General features: G+C 43.0%; 1 protein-coding gene across 6 annotated transcripts in view; it reads left to right on the plus strand.

Annotated features, from left to right (window-relative positions):
- Positions 1 to 25287, plus strand: part of CACNB2 (calcium voltage-gated channel auxiliary subunit beta 2) — a 389518-nt gene that overhangs the window by 192912 nt on the left and 171319 nt on the right. The gene's annotated exons all lie outside the window — the stretch shown is intronic.

The raw sequence follows: 25287 nt of genomic DNA on the forward strand, positions 1-25287 counted from the left end.
TTTTTCAGAGAGAAAGAGGAAGCCCCTATAGCTCTGAAGCCCCCCCCACACACACACACACAGTACTTTAGTACTCCCGTGTGCTGTCCTGGGCCCTTGAACCTGAGTTACATGTGTAGCAAGGCAGATGCCCTCCCAGATGAGGACCATCCTTTATTGATGACACTTCTCTAAACTGAAGACAAAGGTCACAGTCTGTAAATCTTGTTCACTGCTGTATATGATGCCTGGTCTCCAGCACAGCGATGGTGCCTGCCTAGCAGGTCTGGGAGTAAATGTTTGTTTCATAAATGAAAAGACAGCCGTGGGGAGGGAAAAGGGCCATGTATTTCAATGACATGATTTTAAAGGGTGTGGGCTCACTGGTCAAAATAAATGGGAAATGCTCTGGAATGGGAAAGAAAGGAACATGTCTTTGATAAAATCAAATCCACATCAATTAGTATTAAAGAAATAAAATCAATGCACACACTCATTGCCCTGCAGGGGGCAAGGCAGAAGGGGGTTTGAGTTTTCCATCAGAAACAGGTGCGCATGTCACTTCTTCATATAGAAACTGAGAATGTGCCTGCTTGAGATTGCAGTAACGTATACCAACATGTTATCTACTCACATGTCTCGAAAGATCATTGTAAAAGGGCAAATGGCACAAGTTACGATACATATGGACCCAGGTTCAAGTCCATAGTTCCCACCTGCAAGGGGGTTGGGGGAAGCCTCATGAGCAGTGTGTCTCCTTTTCTAATTCCATAGCTCCCATGCATTACAAAAAATAACTCCCTGAGATTTCTTGGGTTACCCTCCAGCTTTCTCCCAAGGTCACTGTCAACAGTTGCCTTGGTCTGGCTGTGGGGTTATAAGGAAGCATCTGCCCACTGCAGCCCCGAGTGAGCCAAGTGTGGGCACCAGCAGTTATGGAGGGTGTAAGGTATATCTGATACCTTTGGCTCTTGGCAGAACAAATCAAGGTTGTGACTGGACAGCTTTTCAGGTGTAACCAAGTTGCCCTTTCTGTGCAAAGGACCATTGTCTCATGGAGCTTCGTTTGCTGATATCAGCCTCCCAAATGATGCCCTTTCAGACATGCACCTTTAAAACAGAGTCATATTTGAATCTCCTTTAGGTTTGGAGGGATTGCAGAAGACCAGCTCCTTGAGAGCCTGATCTGTGTTCAGTGTTGATTCACATGAGTACGGCAGGGAATCAGTGGTCATGACTTGCATGAGTGAGAACATTTCTTCATTTAACAGCCTTGATTCAGAATATATTTCAATTTACTTCAATTTGACAGATCTAATGCTCATTTTTTCCTATTTATTTATTTATTTGTTTGTTTGTTTGTTGTCTCCAGGGTTATTGCTGGGGCTTGGTGCCTGCACCATGAATCCCCTGCTCCTGGAGATCATTTTTCCCCCTTGTTGTGATTATTATTGTTGTTGTTATTGGTGTCACTGTTGCTGGATAAAACAGAGAAATGGAGAGAGGAAGGAAAGACGGGGGGAGAGACAGATAGACACCTGCACATCTGTTTCACTGCTTGTGAAGCCATCCTCCTGCAGGTGGCGATCCAGGGGCTCAAACCAGGATCCTTATGCCATCCTTGTGCTTCACACCATGTGCGCTTAACCCACTGCACTACCACCCCCTATTTTATTTTTTTAATTACCAGGGTTATTTAGAATAAAGCCAGAGTCTCATTTGGCAGATGTAGCAGTAGAGCTTGAACCCAGGACCTCATACCAGCAAGGCCTGTACTCTACTGCTGCCTACCTCTCATTCTGTTTAATTCTGTTTTTTCCCTTGAGGCTGGTGACATTGCTCACCAGAGAGGGTGCCTGCTTTGCTATATTTACAGCCCAGGCTTGAGCCCTCAGCACACAGCACAAAAATACTGCTGTACTCTAAAGGAAGCTTTAGTGATTTAGTGGTCTCTCTATTTACATGAAAAAAAATCAGCTTGGAGCAGTGATTTCTCTCTGGAGAATTAGAGCAGTGGAGCAATAATAAAAGTAAAAGATGCTATAACATTCAATAATATTGACCCAGACTCTGAATGAATCCTTGTCAATATTTATAATGAAAATGGCTGAGCCCTCTCAAGCTCACTTTATCGGTATCCTTTAAACATGTGTCTGTGATATGAGGGTATAGATTGAGGGTGGAAGTTGCTATTAAAAATTTCTCAACATGGGGCCAGGTGGTGGTGCACCTGGTTAAGTGCTCACATTACAGTTCGCAAGGACCTGGGTTCAAGCCCCTGGTTCCTACCTGTAGGGGGAAAGCTTCACGAGTGGTGAAGCTAGGCTGCAGGTGTCTGTCTCTCTGCCTCTCTACCTCTCCCTTCCCCCCTTAATTTCTGGCTGTCTCTATTCAATAAGTAATGGTAATTTTAAAAAAAACCAACTCTCCAGGGAGTTGGGCAGTAGCGCAGTGGGTTAAGCACAGGTGGCGCAAAGCACAAGGACCGGCGTAAGGATGCCAGTTCGAACCCCCAGCTCCCCACCTGCAGGGGAGTCGCTTCACAAGCAGTGAAAGCAGGTCTGCAGGTGTCTATCCTTCTCTCCCTCTCTCTGTCTTCCCCTCCTCTCTCCATTTCTGTCTGTCCTATCCAACAATGATGACATCAATAAGAACTACAACAGTAAAACAAGGGCAACAAAAGGGAATAAATAAATATTTAAAAATAAAAATAAAAACTCTCCAGTACTTAGAAATTTCTCAACATAATGTGGTGGCTTGAGAGGTGTCTCAGAGGGTAAGACACAGGATTTATATGGGTGGGGTCCTGAGTTTGATCCCTAGCACTGAATATAATGGAGTGATGCTTCGGTTATTTCTCTCTCTCTCACTTTCTACTTAGTCTAAAGAGAAAAGAAATATCTCTAGCCTTCAAATCCCTTACCTAGCCACCAGTCTACCTCCTGTGCACTGGATTTTGCTTTTCTTTGACTTGAGATTGGCATGTGCCTTTTCCGTCCACTGAGAACTTCTGCCTCATGCCCTGTATTTCCCAAAATACAGCCTGACGCAGCCTTTAGAAGGTATTCAGGTGATGTCTTACTGAGCTCTGGAGAACCCTCTGTGACCTTGACTTTTCATCACAGATTCCAGGTCACGCCTAGAGTCACAGACTGAGGCACAGAGCAGGTGACTGCTGACCTCTAGAGGATATTAGATGCAATAAACGATCATTTCTGGGCTAAGGGCAGCTCTGAAATAGTTGCAACAAATTTGAATCTAGATTATGCAAGCAAAATGCATGAAATAGCTCAGGGCTTGGCTGGTAACAACTGTCACTGAGTAGTGACCGTACAAGGTCAGCAAAAGTCACTCAGACTTACATGATAGAGGAATTTCAAACATGCTAGCTGATTTGTATTTCATGTCTCCAAGATATTCCTCTTTGTTTTTGAGCAATATCTTATTAACCCATATTTCCATACTCATTTCTTAACATTTATTTTTGGAGAAGAGATAAAAGAATTAGGACATCACCTTGACACATGCTGGACCTCATGCTTAAGAGTTCAGACATTTTATCCACCTTGCTACCTCCTGGCCTGCACAATAATAGATTTTAAAAACATTTGTTCATGGGGCTGGGTGGTGGTGCACACAGCTGAGCACATATGTTACAATGCACAGGGGCCCAGGTTCAAGCCCTCTGCCCCTACCTGTAGGTGGGAAGCTTCACAAGCAGTGCTGCAGGCGCTCTCTCTCTCTCTCTCTCTCTCTCTCTCTTTCTCTCTCTCCTCCCCCCTCCCTCCCTCTCCCTCCCTCCCTCCCTCTCCCTCTCCCTCTCCCTCTCCCTCTCCCTCTCCCTCTCCCTCTCCCTCTCCCTCTCCCTCTCCCTCTCCCTCTCCCTCTCCCTCTCCCTCTCCCTCTCTGTCTCTCCCTTCCTGGCACCACATATGGCTGCAATGTTCTAGTTTCTCTCTCTCTCTATCCCCTCACTCCTTCCCTCCCTCTCTTCCTCCTTCCCTCTCTCTTCTCAATTTCTCCCTGTTTCTGTTCAATAATAATAAATACAATCTTTAGAAAACTTTTCATTTATTAAGCAAGAAAGAATCAGAGCACCACTCTGGAATATATGGTGCCAGGGATTAAGTCTGGAGCTTCACGTCTGCAAGTCCTGGTCTCTGTCATTGAGCTACCTCCCCAGCTCCAAGACTAGCTTATCTTGATAGCAGAGTGTCTCTGCCTTTGCACTAGTGATGTTTTAGGCTGGATATCTGTGCATTAATTGTAGGCCATTTAAAGCATCCACATGGAGTCAGAAGCAACCTTTCTCCAGTTGTGAAAAACCAAAAGGGCTTCCAGGCTTTACTAGATGGCTCCTGGGGAGGTGAAATCCTCCCCCTGATTGGGAGCCTCACTTTTTTTTAAAGAATGGGCCTCTGATATATTAAAAATAAATTTTATTATTATCTTTATTGGATAGAGACAGCCAGAAACCAGGAGAGTAGGAGGAGACAGAGGAGAGAGAAACAGATACCTGCAGCCCTGCTTCACCACTTGAAAATCTTTCCCCCTGCAGATGGGGACTGGGGACTAAAACATGGGTTCTTATACACTGTGATGTGTGCTCAACCAGGTGCACCACCACCCAGCCACTTGGAAACCATTCTTTCAGGAGCGCCAGCAACTTCCCTCCTCTCTGCTGTCTTATCTCTGGTGCCTCCCATGTTCTGTCCTAAAAGCAACATAGGATCTGTCATTGCTTTCCTTTTCTTCCAAACTCAGACCTAAAGAGTACATGAAGTTGAGATTAAATGAAAAAAACCTTGAGTTAGTCACTAGTGTGTATGGGGAGGGGGGAGTGTTATATAGCTGGTCGGCTAACTCTCCACCCTCTTAGGAGCCTGACTTTTGCTTCTTGTGCACACTGCTGGCTAAGAGAATCCCAGATGTATTCCAGTGAGGACCGTGGTATGTTCCCACGGTAATGCAAAACACTGCATCCTTCAAGTTAATCACTTTCAAAGAGCTAGTTTCTATTTGTGGTTGCTGAAAAAAGAATGACTTGCAGGTCATCTATTTATGATAAAGCCAATTCCTCCCCATTGAAATATTGTAGACTTTTAGTGATAGGAATCAATTTATAAGGGACTTCTAGACTACTAATAAGTATTTTAACTTGACCATCAAATATCAAAGGATTGCACAATGATTGAAAAGTTAATCTCTTATAATCAGTGTATGTTAAATATTGAGAGGATGAATCTGTGAACATATGCACACACTAGATTTCTTTTCCCTTTTTTTTTCTTTTCTTTCTACTTTATTTTTATTTGACAGGCTGGCAAGAAATTGAGAAGGGAGGGGAGATAGAGAGGGATAGAGAAAGATAGACACCTGCAGACCTACTTTACTGCTTGCTCATGAAGCGTCCTCCCTGCAGGGGTGGAGGCAGGGACTCAAACCCAGATCCTTGCACCTGGTGATGTGCATTTATCTGAGTGCACCACTGCCCGGCCCCCACATTAGATTTTATTATATCAGAGTAGTGCATATGAATGATCATACACCCAGTTCATCCTGCTCTAGGACCTGAACTCTCCCCACCCACCCCAGTGTCTTTTACTTTGATGCAATCCACCAACTCCAGTCCAAGTTCTGCTTAGTGTTTTCTCTTCTGATCTTGTTGAGAAATGAAGTTCTAGGAATCTTTTTTACCTTTTTTAAATTCTTGCCTTTGGAAATGCACATACTAACTCTAACCTGACAGGTTAGATCTTTCATACATACAGTAGTTACTAATTCACAGATAGCAATGGGAATGTACTGACCTAACTCTGTAGAGTGAAAAATTATACATGACAAAGCTTTGCCTGGAGAATAATCTGAAAGAATTGAGCACGAGATGGGATGGGGGTGGGTAGGGTGTAGGATAGAGACCAGTGTTGATTTAATTTTCTTATTTTTATGTATCTATGTTCTTGTTTTTTTTATTACTATCCTACTATGAGTCTGCTCTACACGCATACTTTTTGGGAATAAAAGTTGAGGTCTTTTTAAGTTAAGTCCTTATACAAAACAAAGCAGGAATAAAAGGGACATGAGAGGGAGTGGAATGTAATGTTTGAGAGCACAGAGTCATGATATGGTCTGTTCAATGACACAGCTCTGCTACTTAAATCCTGGATGTGGGCAAATCACTTCCATTGTTTACTCACCTGTAAAGCAGGGAAAGTCTGTAATTAACTTATGACATGACTTTTATTTTTTGCCTCCAGGGTTATTGCTGGGGCTCAGTGCCTGCACTATGAATCCACTGCTCCTGGAGGCCATTTTTCCCATTTTGTTGTTCTTGTTGTTACCCTTGTTGTTGTCGTCATTATTGTTGTTGTTGTTGTTTTGTTGGATAGGACAAAGAGAAATTGATAGAGAAGGGGAGACCGAGAGGGGGAGAGAAAGATAGACACCTGCAGACCTGCTTCACCACCTGTGAAGCAACCCCCCTGCAGGTGGGGAGCTGGGGGCTCGAACCAGGATCCTTATGCGGGTCCTTGCACTTTGCGCCACGTGCGATTAACCTGCTGCACTACCGCTGGACCCCCTTGACATGACTTTTTATTTAAATTCAGTGAAGCCCCTAAAGCACTAGAAAAAGAAGGCAGAACTCTTTTTTAAATTCTTTTTTTATGTAAAAAGGAAACAGGATAAGAGGGGTACAACCCCACACAATTCCCATCACCAGAACTCCATATCTTTAACAATTGGGCAGTCCTTTACTTACTGACAGGCTTGAACATTTCCTAGTATACAGAGTAGAACTTGGTTTTCACTTAGTCTCAAGTTATCCTTGTCTGATTTTTTTTTTTTTTTGCAAATTTTGGAGTGTCCCCAAAAGTCATTTCAAGCAAGTGGAATAAACACAGCCAAGAAACTGAGGAATTTGACTAGAAGAATCATTGCCTTTCTTAATTGACTTGATTTGTGGTTACAACTACTGCTGACACCAGAGAAGGGAACAGCAAGCTCACTTTGTCTTTCCTCTAAGGAGATGATTAGTGAGCTCTTCACATACCACAGCCTCCAGTCTTCTTGGAGAGCAAAGCAGGAGGGAGTGTGTCTTTGGAAAAAGGGACTTAAGGAAGCAGCTTCACGGGGAGAGCTGGGGAGCTGTGGTGCTTTAGTGCAGCCCTTCGGCCAACCCCATCATGGCCAGTCACATTCATTTGGAATAGAAGCCCAGTGTTACAACTTGACTTTGCTAAATTGTCTTAGCATGTGACTGAACCCTTTCACGCATTCAAGAGTCTCACAGTACCTTTAAGGGTTTAATTAATTCCTTCCACTGGCTACCAGGAGCAGGGCTATTCAGTGACACAAAAGTAGTCTCTCTGGGAGACTTAGTCACCCCTGTAGCCCAGGTGTGGGACATGCACTGGCTTCTGGCCTGGTAAATTAAGTACCATTTGCTTTCTGCTCACTCATTGCAGACTTTGGGAAGCTCTAGAGTTGCTGGAACTTTCTGGGATGTTACAATTCCTTGAGAGAATGAAGCTCTGATTTCCAAGACAGCAGAGCTAATGACAGGAATCATTCAAAAGAATTGAATAATAGCAGAAAAAAAGGTGACTCATCTTTTGTGGCTGAGACTTTGTGACTTATAATAAGCCAGCAATTGGGCAGACACTTTATGGTTAGCATTTGTTGAGCATTAAGCTCCTTTGCTGATCACTGCCTCAGTCCATGCTTGGTTTTATTTGTAAATACATGCAATAATCTTTTGTCCTACAGATCATCTTAGGTGTCTGTGGTTTTGCATGAGACCTTATGTGAGATGAAATGAACAGATTAGAAACCAAGAATGAAGGGGCTATGAATGATTTCTGACTAAATGATTTTACTTTCTCTAACAAAAATTAATGTTATTTTATATGTTGTATTAATCTATGATTTCAAAATGAGTGAACATGAAAGAAATAATGACTATATTTATGAGTCCAAAGCCCAAAGTAGATGACAAATCATCAAAATATGTCACATTAAAGGTATAAGTTCTAATACTGTCTTATTTTTGCCTTAAAGACCACAGCTGGCTAAGCCATTTAGATTAATGGGCTTTCAATATTTTTATATGCACAATAATAAATTTATTAAATGTAAAAGTTCTGCTTTCTGAATGAAAACCTCTGGGAAGTTTTATAAAATTTCAAAAAAAAATGAAAGCTATTGATATAGAAAATTATAGCCAAAGCCACCTCCTTAGCTTTACTTAAACAGGTAACTACAAAACATCTCACATTTATTTGTTTGTTTGTTTATTTTGCCATCAGAGTTATCACTGGGACTTGGTATCTGCATGAGGAATCCACCCCCCCTGGGATCCATTGTTCCCTTTTTCCTTTCTTTTATTTGACAGGGCAGAGAGAAATTGAGCATGAATGGTAAGAGAGAAAAAGAGAGAGAGAGAGAGTGACCTACAACACTGCTTCACCATTGATGAAGCTTCTCCTCTGCAGGTCATGACTGGAGGCATAATCCTAGGTCCTTGCATGCATTCTCTCCTGAGTGAGCCATCTGCCAACTCCCAAAACAAGCTCAAACTAAATAAAAAAAATATATTAATGAGAAAAAGAGAAAGAAACAGAACATTCCTATGGCACAGCATATACCATGCCAGGAATCAAACTCAGAACCCCATGCTTCAGGGTCCAAGGCTTTACCCACTCTGCCACCTCCTAGGCTGTAGTGAATTCCCATTTAATATTCCCTTCCCCAAGTTTAAAACATAAAGCATTTCCCAGAAGCCTCCAGGAATACCCCTCCACATCTTTACCCTTCCTAGTATACAAGCAACGTCCTTTTAGAGCACTCCACAATCCAGATCTTGGTGGTGATAAATTCCTTGCTGTTCTGTTGTCATTGCACTGCTCCTTTGTAAATTCCCTTGGCATTAGAGCATTTTCCCTGTATATTGCACTTATTATCCCATACTCTTTGTGTGCTTTGGAAGCTAACTTTTTCTCATTGAATATCACGTTTCTAAGATTCATGACACTTGTACACTATATATATATCACAATTTATGCAGCTTCTATTGAACATTTGGGCAGTTTCTAGTTTTGAAACACTAGTATACTTACTCATCGTGCAGTAATTCATATTTATAATTATATACCTGAATCATATAGAAAGGTGTGCTTGGATTCCATGTTTGGTGTGAGTTGAGACTATAGAGTTTGAGATACTTTCTGTCATGTACCTACTTGTGATGTTTTTGAGCAATCAAGAGAATGAGTTTGGTTTAAGTGCATGTGTGTGTTTATTATTTTATTTTGCATTTCACTGTAGGGGCCTTACATATGCACAATTTCACCAGTCAGGGATGATTTTTCCAGAGCAAGATAGAGAGGGAGAGACACTACAGCTCTGAAGCTTCCTCTGGTGCTGTAGTGCCTTCATATGGTGTTCCAGGGACAAACCCTAATGGCATGGATAGAAAGCCAGGTGCTTTCCCAGGTGAACTGCCTTGCCAGTCCCTCCCTCCCCATAAGTTTTGATGCCAGAAGATTGACTGGCTTGAATATTGAAAGGAAATCTATGACCATATTCAACATCTACACTGAGGTGGGTGGCAGGAGGCCGGGAAGCTGCATGTTGTTAATAGATTTTCCTAACCCCTCTATTTTTCTATGCAGAAAATAATAGTGCATTTCTTTCAGGCATATTTTAGGATTTATAGTAGTGTAGTTCTTTGAACACATTAAAATGAGACAACATGAATCCAGCCATCTCAATCTTAAATTCACATGTAAATACTGACCCCTCCTATGCCAATAGTAGCCTGCTGAGTTAGATTGGGCAGGACATTTTGCACAATAGTAAAAAAATTGGCTGATCAGATACGAGAACATAATGGTAAGGAAGGCAGCTGGATCTTGGATGTTATTCCAGCTGGCAAAGAGTGAACAGGTCATTCATCCATCTGATATTCACTACACACCACCTACATGACAGACCAGAGCAAAACTAAAATGGGTGGACACGGCTTCTGCTTGGGAGGAGCTACAGACAGGTAGGAGGCCTGCTGGGGCTGTTTGCATCTGCAGAGTGTCTGGTGCTGTGACAGAGGGCTATGCAGTGGACAACAAAGGGTCTTTCTCTCCCTGAAACCAGGGAAGGCTTCTAACAGAAGCTCGACTTGGATCTTAAAATACAGTTTGGCAGTTTGAGAAGTGGCACGGTGTTGATAGAGTATCTGACCTGGGAGCATGAGATCCTGAATTCAGTCCCTGCATTTCATATGGTAAAGTGATTCTCTGCTTGCCTCGCCCCCCCCCCCAGCCCCCATAGATAAATTTTAAAACTACAGGTTGGAGCCAACCCAAGATGTCTGGGAGTGGAATGGGGGCGACATCCCACAATGCAGGAGTGGTGTTGGAAGTGCCATCACAAATCTTTCTTGAATGATGGGGTAGTTGGAGTAAAAGCCTATTTAAGGAGCAGTGGGAGGTGGCTCAGCATAAAAGCACAAGACTTGCAAGTCTGTGGTCCCAGTTCAATTTCTAGCATCATTGTCTGTCAGAACTGAGAGGTGTTATGAGATGTCTCACTCTCCCTCTCTTCCTCTCTCTTGCTCTCTCTCTTTTCTTGCTCATAAAATTTAAATACATCTTCAGAAGCACAGCAGGTTAAGTGCACATGGTGTGAAGTGCACGGACTGGCATAGGCTCTCCACCTGCAGGGGAGTCACTTCACAAGTTGTGAAACGGGTCTGTAGGTGTCTATCTTTCTCTCCCCCTCTCTGTCTTCCCCTCCTCTCTCAATTTCTCTCTGCCCTACCCAAAAACAAGGATAACAATAATATCAACAATGGTAAACAACAAGGGCAACAAAATGGGAAAAAATGGCCCCCAGGAGCAGTGGATTCATAGTGCAGGCACTGAGCCCCAGCGATAACACTGGAGGAAAAAAAAAATTAAATACATCTTACAAGCAAACAAATGTCTGAATGAAGGAGAAATGAGTAAACCAGTCAGAGAGTCAGTAATAGAATACAGACTAGAAGTAAATTTAGAAGCAGCCCGTGGCTGGGAACTTTTGTGCCAGGCTGCATGCTTGGCACTTGGCACATGTGTCTCCTGCTTTCCTCACACTCGACCCATTGGAAATCATCAGTGAGTGTCTCTGTACCAACATCAAGGACATGTGACCTGTGCTGCAAAGGACTCTGTGCTTGGGTTAATGCTTCACCATGGTTGTCTTGAAATTCTTGATAAATGTGGATCCCAAAGCACCCATATTCATCTACACCCCACAAACTAATTGGCTAGTTAAGGGTGTCTCCACTGTGGAGAGACAGAAGCTGTGACCCACAAGGCAAGTCTCTTGCTAGAGCTCACATAGTGATTAAGCAGACATGTCAGACTCCAACCTATTGGCAGTTCCCCGGGATGTTGATTCCTTTCTGCTGTCTAACTTCCTGTGAGCTCTGTGCCTTCTGCCTTCAGTTGTAAAGTAAATGGACAGCAGAGGAAGCAGCTACAGCGAATCCCCGTGAGCACACAGAAAGGGAAAAGACGGGGAAAAAAGCAGTGGCAGGAAGTGGGGTGGAAGGTGGGAGCAGCAGCAGATTGAGTGGTTAGTTTAGGAATGATGGGAACTGCTTCCCCTACCTGTCCTTCTTTAGGTCAGTGTGGAAATCCCAAATAAATAATCCGTCCCTATGAAAACCTTTCCCCAAAGTAAATAGAGCCTCACGCCTTGATTGAAACACAACTTCAGGGGGCTGGGCATTAGCACAGCGGGTTAAGCGCACATGGCACAAAGCGCAAGGACCGGCGTTGGGATCCCAGTTCAAGCCCCCGGCTCCCCACCTGCAAGGGGATCGCTTCACAGGCAGTGAAACAGGTCTGCAGGTGTCTATCTTTCTTTCCCCCTGTCTTTCCCTCCTCTCTCGATTTCTCTCTGTCCTACCCAGCAACAACAATGATAAACAACAAGGGCAACAAAAAGAGTCAAAAATGGCCTCCAAGAGCAGTGGATTCATAGTGTAGGCACCGAACCCCAGCACTAACCCTGGAGGCAAAAAGTAAAATAAAAAGAAAAGAAACACATGCTCAGCCTCAGTTCTCCAAAGTGTAGATGCTGCCCCTAATCAGCTCTTCTATGATTTCGGGGAGACAAGTCAAGAGCAGAAGCCGTGGGGTCAGAGTCCCGGGAAAAGGAGCAGCTGGAGGGCGGTGTGCACTTGTCTTTCTTCAGGCTCCTTGAACCTAGCTGCCTTTGGCTCAGTGCTGCCACCCCCACAGCTCTCACTGGATGCTGAGTCAGCACGTTCCCACTTAGAGGGGTATTACCTTCGATAACCTTGTTTTTCTTTGGACTGTGACCATTTATTCATCTAACAGTGGGGTACGCTTCACATTTTTTGTTCACATGTCTTCATGCTAATTCTGAAAATGGCAAGTAATGACTGTTTTTCAAAAGCAGCTCCACTAGTCACCCTCCCATCTAGACTTTAATAAAGTCTGACACTGCTGATAATTAAAAATGATTATTTCTAGGACATTCCTGATCTGTTCATCAGGTTTCAGATCATGCCTTGAAATCTGTTCTTAGGTTATTTGAAAGCACCTGTGGACTTCAGGGGCCAAGGCAAGTGACCGCTAAAGAACATGCCTGTTATATAAAGGACGTTTTCATGAGTATATCCACTACATTTTTAATAATCAAAACAGCATAATTCTCTTTTGATTCATTTCTTTGGCCTCCAAAAATATCAGATAGACTTCAGTGCTATCGTGTGGAAATATGCACATCTGGAAATAGTCAGTTGCACCAGCAGTGTTTTTAATGAGCACAGACACGCCTGCACTCTGCTTTAGGGAAGCTTTCCAGACACACTTCCTGTGCTGAGGGGGTGAGCCGCAGCACGCTCAGGGCCCAGGAGCTGGGAGCCAAGGACACTAGCAGGTCTTCTTTGTGACTTTGAGGTGAACCTAATGGCAAAGAGTTCCTACAGGCAGGGCACCCAGCGTCATCAGCCACCTCAAGTCACCCCAGGCCCATGTCTGGCAGTCCTATGCTTCCGGGGCACCATTCCAAATAGAAATTTATTAATAACCTATATACCTACTACACATATAGGAGAGACCCAGAAATTCCAAACCACACACCAGGTAGCCAATAGCTTGCTTGCTTGCTTGTTTGCTTGTTCGTTTGTTTTTATTACACCAGGTTTATTGTTGGAGCTGGATGCCTACAGGACAAATCCACCAGGATTATGGCTGGGGCTCAGTGCCTGCACTATGAATCCACTGCTCCTGGAGGCCATTTTCCCCTTTTGTTGCCCTTGTTGTTTATCATTGTTGTTACTACTATTGTTGTTATTGCTGTCATTGTTGTTGGATAGGTTAGAGGGAAATAGAGAGAGAAGGGGAAGACAGAGAGGGGGAGAGAAAAATAAGACACCTGCAGACCTGCTTCACAGCTTGTGAAGCGACCCCCCTGCAGGGTGGGGAGCCAGGGGCTCAAACTGGGATCCTTACGTTTGTGCACTTCATTCCATGTATGCTTAACCTGCTGCACTACCGCCCAGCCCCCCCAGCTTTTTAAAAAAATATTTACTTATTCCCTTTTGTTGCCCTTTTTGTTTTATTATTGTAGTTATTGTTGTTGTTGTTGTTAGATAGGACAGAGAAAAATGGAGAGAGGAAGGGAAAACAGGGGGGAGAGAAAGATAGACACCTGCAGACCTGCTTCACCGCCTGTGAAGTGACTCCCCTGCAGGTGGGGAGCCAGGGGCTCGAACTGGGATCCTTATGCCAGTCCTTGTGCTTTGAGCCACCTGTGCTTAACCTTTTTTTTTTTAATGGAGACAGGAATTGAGAGGGATAGAGAGGTAGAGAGACACCTACAGCACTGCTTCACCACTTGTGTAGCTGCCTGCCCTCCTGCAGGTGGGGACTGGGGGCTTGAACCCTGTGATATGTGTGCTCTACTGGCTGCATCACTGCCCAGTTCCCACCCCACAGTCATTTTGGTAGCTCACATGACCTGAGCATATGGGGAGAAGTGTGGGGGAAGTGAGCTACAAGGAAGCTTATCAAAAGGGCAAAGGCCTCCAGATTCAAATTCTACCTGCTCTGAGGGTCAGATTCTCCTTGGGGTGTGTCCTCGTCTCAAAGGTCATCTCCATTCTGCCTCTGGAACCACTCTGGAGTAATTAACTCCTGGTCAGAGGGACCACTCTGGAGTACTTAACTCCTGGTTAGAGACATATTTGGGGGGTGGCAGTGAACACAGTGTAAATTGAGGGAGGATCTGAAACCTCAAATACTGGAAGCAGGGAGAAGCTTGTGAAAACTGGAGGTGCCTGTGGTACCCTAACAAGATTCCGCGACCTGTCCTGAAGGGACATTCTGGAAAGATCCAGGACACCTAGAGGTGGGGTGCATCATGGTAACTTCCACACAGCCATAGGAATACGTGGAAAACCATCCAATGCTGGGTTTACTGGTGTGAATTCAAGAGCTCCCTGACTTTAGGTTCAGAACCTGAACAGGGACCAACAGTGAACCCTGCAGAGAAGAGAGAAGAACTACCTCTGCCTGGACTCAGTTATTATCCGTCTTGACTGCACATGAGAGTCACCTGGGAGGCTTTTAAAACTCCATATATCTGAGTGGCATCCCAGAAGAATTAGGCCAGGATGTCAGGGGTGAGGGACTGAAGCTCCTTCCTGAATCCATTCTGTTGCTGGGCAGAGACCCAGTGCCTGGACACTTTGAGCCTGATGTGTAGACCACATGTGTCATAATTCCCATGTTAAGCACAATTACACTATGTGTACTTAAATTACATAATATAGTTGCTCTCCAAATACCCCAGAGGAGTTCCACTGGCCAGGCCTCAGTATTTATTTACTTAGTGATGAGAGAGAAAGAGAGAGAGAAGGAAAGAAGTAGAGAGAGAAATAGGAGAGCATCACTCTAGTAAAGGCAATGGAGGGGATCAAACTCAGAATCTCCTACCTGAGAGTCCAATGCTTTATCCACTGCCTTACCTCCTGAGCTCCCCCCAGTCTATTTTAAAAGACAAGCATTTAGGAGACAGTGCATTTTGTAGATTATGTTCCTTTATTGTGCACAAAGACAGCCCTGGTTAAGCCCTAGGCACCACAGGGGAGTGCCATAGCCCCCAGGGAAACTCTACAGATGATGGAACAGTGCTGTGGTGTCTCTCTAACTCTGGCTCTCCCTGTCTGCCTCTCCCTCTTTCTCTCTCTCTCTGTTCATATCTCTCTCTCTCTCTCTCTCTCTCTATATATATATATATATATATATATATATATATAAAGAATAAAAAGGTCTGCCCAGGAGCTATAGAAATATGCATGTGTGGGGTCCAGGTGCTAACTTTTATAAATTTTTATACAAAAAAATTATAAGAGACCCCAAGCTCCTAACCCCCAGCTGTTCTGTGGAGGTTAGGCAGCAGCCTAAAGATGAGCCTGGAGTGGTCTAAGGAAGTCATGAGGGAGGAGACAGGTCACAGGCTGGAGGGGACGGACATTCTGATCTGGACCACTTGCAGTAGTGTGCAAGTCCAGGCTTCGAGAGCCTGGGGCAGCATCCGTACGTCTTTGAGCCTTGAAGAAGGAAACCCAGGTGGAGCTGACCAGTTGGTGTTACTAATGAGAGTCTGAAACTCTGAAGTCTATAATATCCAGAAAATACCATGGAAGCTGAGAGCAGGGCATTCAGGTTGGAGGCTCCCAGTCTCCCTGCACTGCAGGGAAACTGTAAGTGGCAGACTAGAGACTGGGGGAGGGGGCTCATGGGCATCGCAGCAGCACTGCAGAAATTGGGCTGCCACTTCACCTCCTTAGTCTCTGCACAGACATCACAAGGCATCTATATTAAGGAGCAAATAGTAAGAGATTAAACACTGAGTTACTAGATAGAGTCAGCAATATAGGAAGCAACTTTTTTTTTCTGTACAGTTGACTCTGGGAAGACCTTTTATGATGATAAAAGGGAGTTTACAACCTTTTAAAAAATATTTATTTGGGCGGGGGAGACAGCATAATGGTTATGCAAACAGACTCTCATGCTTGAGGCTTTGAGGTCCCAGGTTCAATCCCCAGTACCACTATAAGCCAGAGCTGAGTAGTGCTTTGGTGAAAACAAACAAATGTAAATATTTTTACTATATTCTGCTTGTTGATTTTTAGGGGAGAAGTAACCAAAGCATTACTCTGGCATATGTGGGATTAGAACTCAGGACCTCTTGGGTGCAAAGCATGTACTATACACATTGACCTACCTTCCCAGCCAGGAAATTTAACATCTTAATGAAGCTTGCATAGAACAAGAGGGAGGAAAAAACATTAAAAAAAATAAACATTACTTTTCTTTTTTAAATTTTATTTATTTTTATTTTTTCCCCCAGGGTTATTGCTGAGGCTCAGTGCCTGCACTACAAATCCACTGCTCCTGGAGGCCATTTTTCCCATTTTTGTTGCCCTTGTTATTTTTTTTATTATTGCCATTGCTGTTGTTGCTGGATAAGACAGAGAGAAATCGAGAGAGGAAGGGAAGACAGAGAGGGGGAGAGAAAGACAGACACCTGCAGACCTGCTTCACCACACCGTGAAGTGACACTCACCCCCCCCCCCCCGCCGCTGGTGGAGAGCTGGGGGCTCGAACCCGAATTCTCACGCCAGTCCTTGTCTTTCGTACCATGTGCACTTAACCTGCTGCACTACCGCTGCCCCCCTAACATTACTTGTCATCATCAAATTTAGAATGGTTCAAGTCCTTCAAAGGAGTCCTTCCACATAACCCTTTCTACCTATGCCTTCCCCAGAACTGTTCAAAGTGGCAGCTTCGACAAACACTGTATTGTTGTGACTTTTCCCTGGTAGCATTAATGCTCCATAACCCAAGTTTATGTTACCTAATATTGGGGGGAAATGGAGCCCTGGAGGGGGGGACAGTGCCTTTCAGTCCTTATAGGTGATTGGTTGTGATATACTTGAATTTAACATGCCATCTCAAAATGTATGTTTAGCGAATCTAAGTTCATGCCCAATGATAAAACATAATACTCTATTTTTTAAAGGTCAGTATCTTATCACAGAAGAGAGGCAACATGCTGAGTTCTCCCCACTGATAATGCTCACATGAAATCATATAAATGTATTGGGAGGCCATGATTTCAGTAAGGATTCTAATCTTCAACTAGAGTCGGGTTGAGAATGGGTAACTCAGGGAAAGCAAACCAAAGGTGATTCAGTAGTGCAACTATTTAGGTTAAATAATACAGCTTGAGGGGACAGGCACTGGTACACCTGGTTGAGCACACTTACCATGTGCAAGGACCTGGGTTCAATCTCCTGCCCCCCACCTGCAGGGGGGAAGCCTCCAAGTGGTGAAATAGTGCTGCAGGTCTCTCTCTCTCCCTCTCTCTCTCTCTCTCTCTCTCTCTCTCTCTCTTTCTCTTTCTCTCTTTCTCTCTCCCTCTCCCTCTCCTTCTCCCCCTCCCCTCTCAATGTCTCTGTTTCTATCTAGTAGAATAAAAATAATGTACTTTTTATTTTTTATTGTTGTAGTTATTATTGTTGTTACTGATGTCATCGTTAATAGATAGGACAGAGAGAAACAGAGAGAGGAGGGGAAGACAGAGGGAGGAGAGAAAGATAGACACCTGCAGACCTACTTCATCATCTGTGAAGCAACTCCCCTGCAGGTGGGGAACCGGTGGCTCGAACTGGGATCCTTAGGCCAGTCCTTGTGCTTTATGCCATGTGTGCTTAACTCACTGCGCTACCTCCTAACTCCCAATAAGGTATTTTTTTAAATGCGTGTATAATAATCTCACTTTGGAAGAAAATTTTTTGCTCCTTTTCATTATTCTCTCCATCAATAACCAGTAACTGTTGGAATTATTGCCACTTGAAGTTCAAAAATATGGGGTGGTATGGGTGACAAATTGAGTTAGATATAAGGAAAAAGTTACTGGAGTATTTTGTTTTGTTTTTTACTATGATGATTTTTTTACTATGATGGTTGCAGTGGTTTCCTATTTATAGGTCTTGAGAAAAGTATGTGTTTGGCTGCTATTTGCTATTTACCAAAAACACATGTGAGAGTAGAGTGTACACACATGCTGAAGTTTTGTTTTGCTGTTGTGATTCACTGTCTGGCTAGTGCACACCATAATTACCCATATTTGTACACACACCATGGCCTTTTGTGATCAAAAAAGACACCATTGATGGTATAAGCTCTAAACTGGGGTGTGATCAAGGGGGTTTCTTTTCACAATCCTTGCTGGTTAGATAAACAGTCTGGACTTTGAAGTCTGATGTGGCCTCTTGAAATATGTGACCTTCAAAATTCTGCGCTTTTTTGGTTGTTGTTTCCTGGCAACATGACATAATTAAACTTTGGCCACCACCTTCCCCATGCAGAAAAGTCTGCTGCTGTTTGAAAGTTTAAAACAACAAATGGGAAGGTTGCTTGCAGTTAAAATTTTGGGATTGCCGAAGCTGCCCTCCCTGCCTTCTGCATATATAAATCCATCCATGGTAGAATCTCCGCATACAAACATGACAGTGAAAAGAACCCTTCTCTTGGCAAATGGGTGACCACGCATCTTCAGTTATAAAAAGAGCATTCCAGGACTGTCCTAGCTGCCATGCCAGTTTCATGAAGACAGTTTAGCAGAAACATCTTTGGGATCAAGTCAGGTGTGATGGAAGAACACTGCAGACTAGCTCAGGCAAGATGACATTGGTGTGAATGCCAAAAAGGAGACAGAAACCTCACATTCCTCTTTCTAGCTGAAGTCAGACTCTGAGTTGCTTCACTGGTCTCTTGAGTTTCTGCTGTGGAGAATCAGAGTAGCTGGTACTTGACAGAGCTCCCAGGTGCTGCTTCTGGAATGTTCCAAATTATTATTATTATTATTATTATTATTATTATTATTATTATTTTAGTATTTTATTTACTTTTTAATGTGAGAGATACAGAGAGAGAAAGACCAGGAGGTCAGGCAGTAATGCAGCAGGTTAAGCGCACATTGCACAAAACACAAGGACCGGCGTAAAGATTCCAGTTCGAGCCCCTGGCTCCCCACCTGCAGGGGAGTCACTTCCAAGCAGTGAAGTAGGTCTGCAGGTGTCTATCTTTCTCCCCCCCTCTCTGTCTTCCCCTCCTCTCTCCATTTCTCTCTGTCCTATCCAGCAACAACATCAGTAACAACAACAATAATAATAACCACAACAATGATAAAAAAAAAAAGGGGGCAATAAAAAGGGAAAAAAAGAAATAGCGTCCAGGAGCAGTGGATTTGTGGTGCAGGCACTGTACCCCAGCAATAACCCTGGAGGCAAAAAAAAAAAAAAAAGAGCAGAGAGAAAGATCTGGCTCTGGTTTATGGTGGTGCTGGGGATTGAACCTGGGACCTCAAAACCTCAGTCATGAAAGTCTTTTGCATAACCATTATGCTGTTTCTCCAGCCCTGGAATGTTCTGAATTCCCAGTGGAGTCATTCTCCTGCTCCTCTTTTGCTCCCCAGTCCCTTCTCCCATGTTCAGATAAATTGAAATAGATGTTTGGTTTGGATTTCACTTTCTGTCATTGTGGCTTGTCATTGAATGGTTTCATACCAACAGCATTGCTGCAAAGGGTTTCTTTAGACATTTCAGGGTTTGTCAATGTCAGCACTACTGACATGCCCAGCTGCATGGCTCTTTGTGGGGGAGCTGCTCTGGACATTGAAGGATGCTGAATGGTGTCATGGATCACCACCCAATAGATGCCAGTCAACCACCTTCCCCTCCTCATCTGGCAACCAAAGATGTCCCTGACTATTACTAAATGTCCCAATTGAGAATCACAGGAGTGGTGATGCACCTGGTTGAGCACACATGTTACAGTGTACAAGGACCTGGGTTTGAGCCTGCAGGGGGAAAGCTTTGCAAGTCATAAAGCAGTGTTTCAGGTGTCCCTCTGTCTCTCTCCCTCTCTGTCTCCTCCTTCTCTCTCAATTTCTGGCTGTCTCTATCCAATAAATAAATAAAGATTAGAATTGCTTGGGTTTGGTGTGGTTTGGCACTTGGCTTGTATGCTAATACTCAGCAGTGTCTCTTGGCTAAGGAGATGGCACAGTGGACAAAGTCTTGGACTCTGAAGCATGAGGTCCTGAGTTTCACTCTTGGCCTTGCATGATGCTCTGGTTCTCCTGCCCCGTTAATGAATAACTAAATCTAAAAAACATATATTATACCTAGGTAAATTATTTTATACCTACCAAAAATGGTAATTTGCTATTTTTAATTTATTTTAAATAAATTTTATTTATTTTACATATTTTCTAAAGAAAAATTATCTAACATTTTCCTAAAGGAAAAGTATCTAACTTGAAAAGTTGCCACAAGCATGAGAAAAAAAAAGTCACTATTAGATATTGACTTAAATCTAGGTTGCTTTCCCTCCTCTGTTTTTTTAACACTGGGAAGTGACCACATTATGTTGGACTTGTCATTTTTTTCCCTGGTTTCTGGCATAATGTACTGTCTCTTTCTTAAAAGCTATCATTTTTTTCATTGTGTCCCATAGTGACACCCACTCTTGCTTCTCACTGACAATAGTCTGTGTCATTGATATAAGCCCTTCTTCTTAAACTTTTTCTTTAGCTTTTTATGTTTCATCCAGGAACCTCAAGAAGATATTTCTCATTCAAAGGCAAGAAAAAGGAAAATCCTAATTCATACGTTAAAAAAAAATAGGCCCGTAACAAGAAAACATTACAAAGTTGAAGTTACTTAGAAAAAATTATTGGGTTCCTAAACCCTCTGAGCAGAATGTCTGTTCTGATCTTCAGACACTGGTTGGGTTATTTTGTTTTGTGTTATATTGGTTTTTGCTTACCTGAAGTCAGCATTAGTTATTAACACTTTTCCTTTATAAATATATTTCAGTGGCATAAAAGATTACAGTGGGACAGACTTGGAAAGCCAGACATCAAATAGATTCTTGTCAGAAAAGAAACAAATTATGTTTCAAGTTAAAAATCAATGTCCAAGTACAACCTTTCAAAAATTCCAGGACATATTTCTCAAATAAACAGGGACTATACACCAAGATTGAATATTTATAATGCATCAAGGTGCCCTACTAGATGGTACTGCCAGTTCAAAAGATTATGGAAAAAAATATATATATATATATATTTATAGTTATTGAAAGAAAACTAGGCTAGACTGTGAAATTACATACAGGGTGGAGGGTAGATAGCATAATGGTTATGCAAAGAGACTCTCATGCCTGAGGCTCCAGAGTCCCAGGTTTGAGCCCCCATACCACCATAAGCCAGAGTTAAATAGTGCTCTGGTTAAAAAAAATTTTTTTAATGAAATTATATATAGAACTGACTAACTCTGCAGGGCAATAAACACAGCAATGGGGTGGAATGGGCGTTTTTATGAGAAACAGAAATCATTAGCATTCCTTCTAGAAGAATTCATTTCTACCAGGCAAATTTATGTACATGTCTATCAGTTTTCTATACATTTATAGCAACTCTCGCAGAGATATAAAATATCATAATCTATGGTAAATAGTAAGTTAAACAAAGCTTTCTGATTTCCCTAGAAAATTGAATCACCTCTGGTTGACACTAGATACCTTAAAGGGCTTTTTGTGAGGTTGGAAAGGTAATATAAATCCACTGTAGAAATTTGAAAAGTACTAAAAATTTTAATTGGGGAGGTGGAAGGGGGAATTCACCCTCAAACCACTTCCCTGATACAAACTCTGTAAACAGATCTCGTGTTTACTTACAAGTTTTTTCTTCTTAATATTTTAAGTCAATTTTTCATTATGCAAAAAAAATAATTGGTATATATTTTTCTTTCAATTTCTCTTATATATACATCTTGCTATATAATGAAATTGCTTTATAAACATTTTAATGTCTATATGATCACCTGACATTTCTTGTATCATAATCCTTTTCACTGTTTTTCCTAATCCTGAAATTATTTGTTAGGATTTTTTTTTTCCAGAAGTCAACATGTATTTAAAAAGCAAGATAACCAGTGCCACAGAATGTCAAACACTGTCACACCAGCTTTTGGCGGGGAAGGGCCCTTTTATTGCTTCTAGGAAACACAAACAGAGGTAGCAGCAAAGCTCAAACCAGCTTCCTTGGTCCCTAGTCTCAGGGAGTGTTTTTTGTTTGTTTGTTTCATTTTTTAAAGATTTTTATTTATAAAAAGGAAACACTGACAAAAACCATAGCATAAGAAGGGTACAACTCCACACAATTCCCACCATCAGAACTCTATATCCTATCCCCTCCCTGATAGCTTTCCTATTCTTTTTTTTTTTTTAAGAAAGGAGACATTAACAAAACCATAGGATAGGAGGGGTACAACTCCACACAATTCCCACCACCCAATCTCCATATCCCATCCCCCTCCCCAATAGCTTTCCCATTCTCTGTTAACCTTCTGGGAGTATGGACCCGGGGTCATTATGGGGTGCAGAAGGTGGAAGGTCTGGCTTCTGTAATTGCTTCCCCGCTGAACATGGGCGTTGACAGGTTGATCCATACTCCCAGCCTGCCTCTCTCTTTCCCTAGTGGGGTGGGGCACCCAGAGGTGGTTTGAGGGAAAACAGGATGAGACCTGAAGCCATGGGGTCATTTGATCTCTGGGACAATGAGGATAATTTTCCCCTGAAAGCCTGTACAATAGGGCTTTTCTACTTGTTCATAGGACCAGAGTGAGACAGAGGCTGGGACTTTGCTGCTGGGAACCTGGCCTTTTTGCTTACCAAGTTCAGGGCATTTCCTCCATCCCCCACCAGGGCCAGCCTGAATCTTTGAGGTCAAGTTTATCTCAAGTGGAGCTGGCCCTCTCACCATTACCTTTCCAAAAGTGGAACAACAGTCCTGCATTTGACACTTGTTTTCCTGTCTGTCTTCAAACTTTTGCCACACACAGAAAGAATGTATTCAATAGTTCTTTTTTTTTTTTATCACATGAGATTTTTGTTTGTAATTATTCAAAAGATATTACATGGAAAGAATGGCAAATACATATCTCCTGTCTGCCATGTTGATCAACTTCCTTCCAAGCACAAGTGGCGGTTGTAAATGGCTAGTTTGAGGTGGGTTCTTGGGTCACTCTGAGAAGGCAGTCAGGAGGCAGCCCAGATTTGGGCAAGAAATATAGATTTATTGGATTGTCAGGAAAATCATGACATGTTTTTAATTTTTTTAATTATCTTTATTTATTTATTGGATAGAGACAGCCAAAAATTGAAAGGGAAGGGGGAAATATAGAGGGAGAGAGACAGAGAGACACCTGCAGCACTGCTTCACCACTCGCAACTTTCCTCCTACAGGGGGGAAATTGGGGGTTTGAAATTGGACCCATGTGCATTGAAACACGTGTGCTCAGCCAGGTGAGTCAGGACCCGGCTCATATTTTTCTACGCAAAAATGTGTCATGACTTTTCTAACAACTCAATATTTAGAAAAGGCACTACTAATGGTGGGATGTGGAGCTGATCTCAAGAAATGAGAAAAAGCCTAATTCTAAGCGCTACCAGGGGCTGGGTGGTGGTAAATCTGGTAGAGCACATGTTAGTTTGCAGTCTGACTGTAGCAGGGAAGGAAGCTTCATGCGTGGTAGATCACTGCTTCAGGTGCCACTCCTTTTTACTATCTCCTATCTCCTATCTCTAGTTCATTCACTTGATATCAAAGAAAGAGGAGAAACAGTGGCTGCTGAGAGAGGTGGTGTCATAGTGTAAGCACCTCTTCAGATTCAAAGGAGGTCTCGAAACTTGACATCAGGCTCAACCTGACGCTGTTGACTGGCTACGGAAGAAGGGCAAACGCTGGAAGAAGTGTAAGCACTGAGCCCCAGTGACAACCCTGATGGCCAATAGAGGAAAATAGAAAGGAAGGAAGAAGCAAAGGAGGGAGGAAGGAAGGAAGCGTATAAGGACTTGAATAGGAAACTCAAAGGGACTATACGTCCACCATTATAAACCATTGACTTTCATTACCTAATAGTGTCTTGAACTTTGTACGGATATGCAGCATGTCTCCTGTGATCCCTGGTGTTGCCATTCTGTGCAGGTAGCTCCTCACACATTTCTCCAGGGGTTTCTCCAGATCTATACTGACCGAGGAACAGGTCTATCAAGGAACATATGTCTCTGGGTCCCTACATTCTGCTGAATCTCTAAGGTGGCTGTACTGGCCCCCATTCCCACCAACATTGGTGGTTCTGTACATACAGAGGTCTGTGAAAAGAAAAAAAGATAGCAAATACTGGACCCTTGGTGAGCTTCCTTATCCCTGTCACAGTTTTATCATCTCTGCTGTCATGGGGGAATGTGTTAACACACAGCACTCATATATAGGGGGCCCCAGGTTAAATCCCCAGCATTACCTATAGCTAGAGCTGAGTAATGTTGTATTTAAACAAGCAAACAAACAAATAAATGACATAAATGTGATTGAGTTAAGCCTATGTTAGAGGACAAAGATACAAAGTAAAGTCTAAATTCTATCTCATCTTCATGGATCACAGATTGTTTCCCAACCATTTGGAAAGTGTAAAATGCCTATTCAGCTTTGCAGGTCATGCAAAAACAGGTGACCCCTGTGTCATAGTCTGTCAACCCCTGCTTCACGATGTCATCAAGACCTGATGTTCTCAGAGCTGAGATATCAGTAGTTTCGTATCTAGTGTTTGTCAAATAATAAACTGTGATTTTACGTCTGTATTCCTGATTAGTAGTGACATCAGTTTGTCAGGGTTATTTAGTCTGTTTATTCATGGTTTTCCCTTATTCTTTTGGACTGTGAGTCTTGTGTTTATTGACTTGTGGGATTTCAATCTTCTTTTTTTTAATATTTATTCCCTTTTGTTGCCCTTGTTTTCTATTGTTGTTATTGATGTTGTTGTTGTTGTTGAATAGGACAGAGGGAAATGGAGAGAGGAGGGGAAGACGGGGGGGGGGGGTAGAAAGATAGACACCTGCAGACCTGCTGCACCGCTTGTGAAGCAACTCCCCTGCAGGTGGGGAGCCGGGGGCTCAAACTGGGGTCCTTACGCTGGTCCTTGCGCTTTGTGCCACCTGCGCTTAACCTGCTGCACTACCGCCCAACTCCCAGGATTTCAGTCTTCTGTGAGTAAGCTTTGGATATGCTTTGCAAACATGTTCTCAGAGTCGTTGTGGTAATCCTTCCACTTTTTAAAGGTGTCTTCTGGTGGAGAGAAGTATTTGATTTTGAGTTTGA

This window comes from Erinaceus europaeus, chromosome 6, assembly GCF_950295315.1.
Source record: "Erinaceus europaeus chromosome 6, mEriEur2.1, whole genome shotgun sequence".
NCBI lineage: Eukaryota > Metazoa > Chordata > Mammalia > Eulipotyphla > Erinaceidae > Erinaceus > Erinaceus europaeus.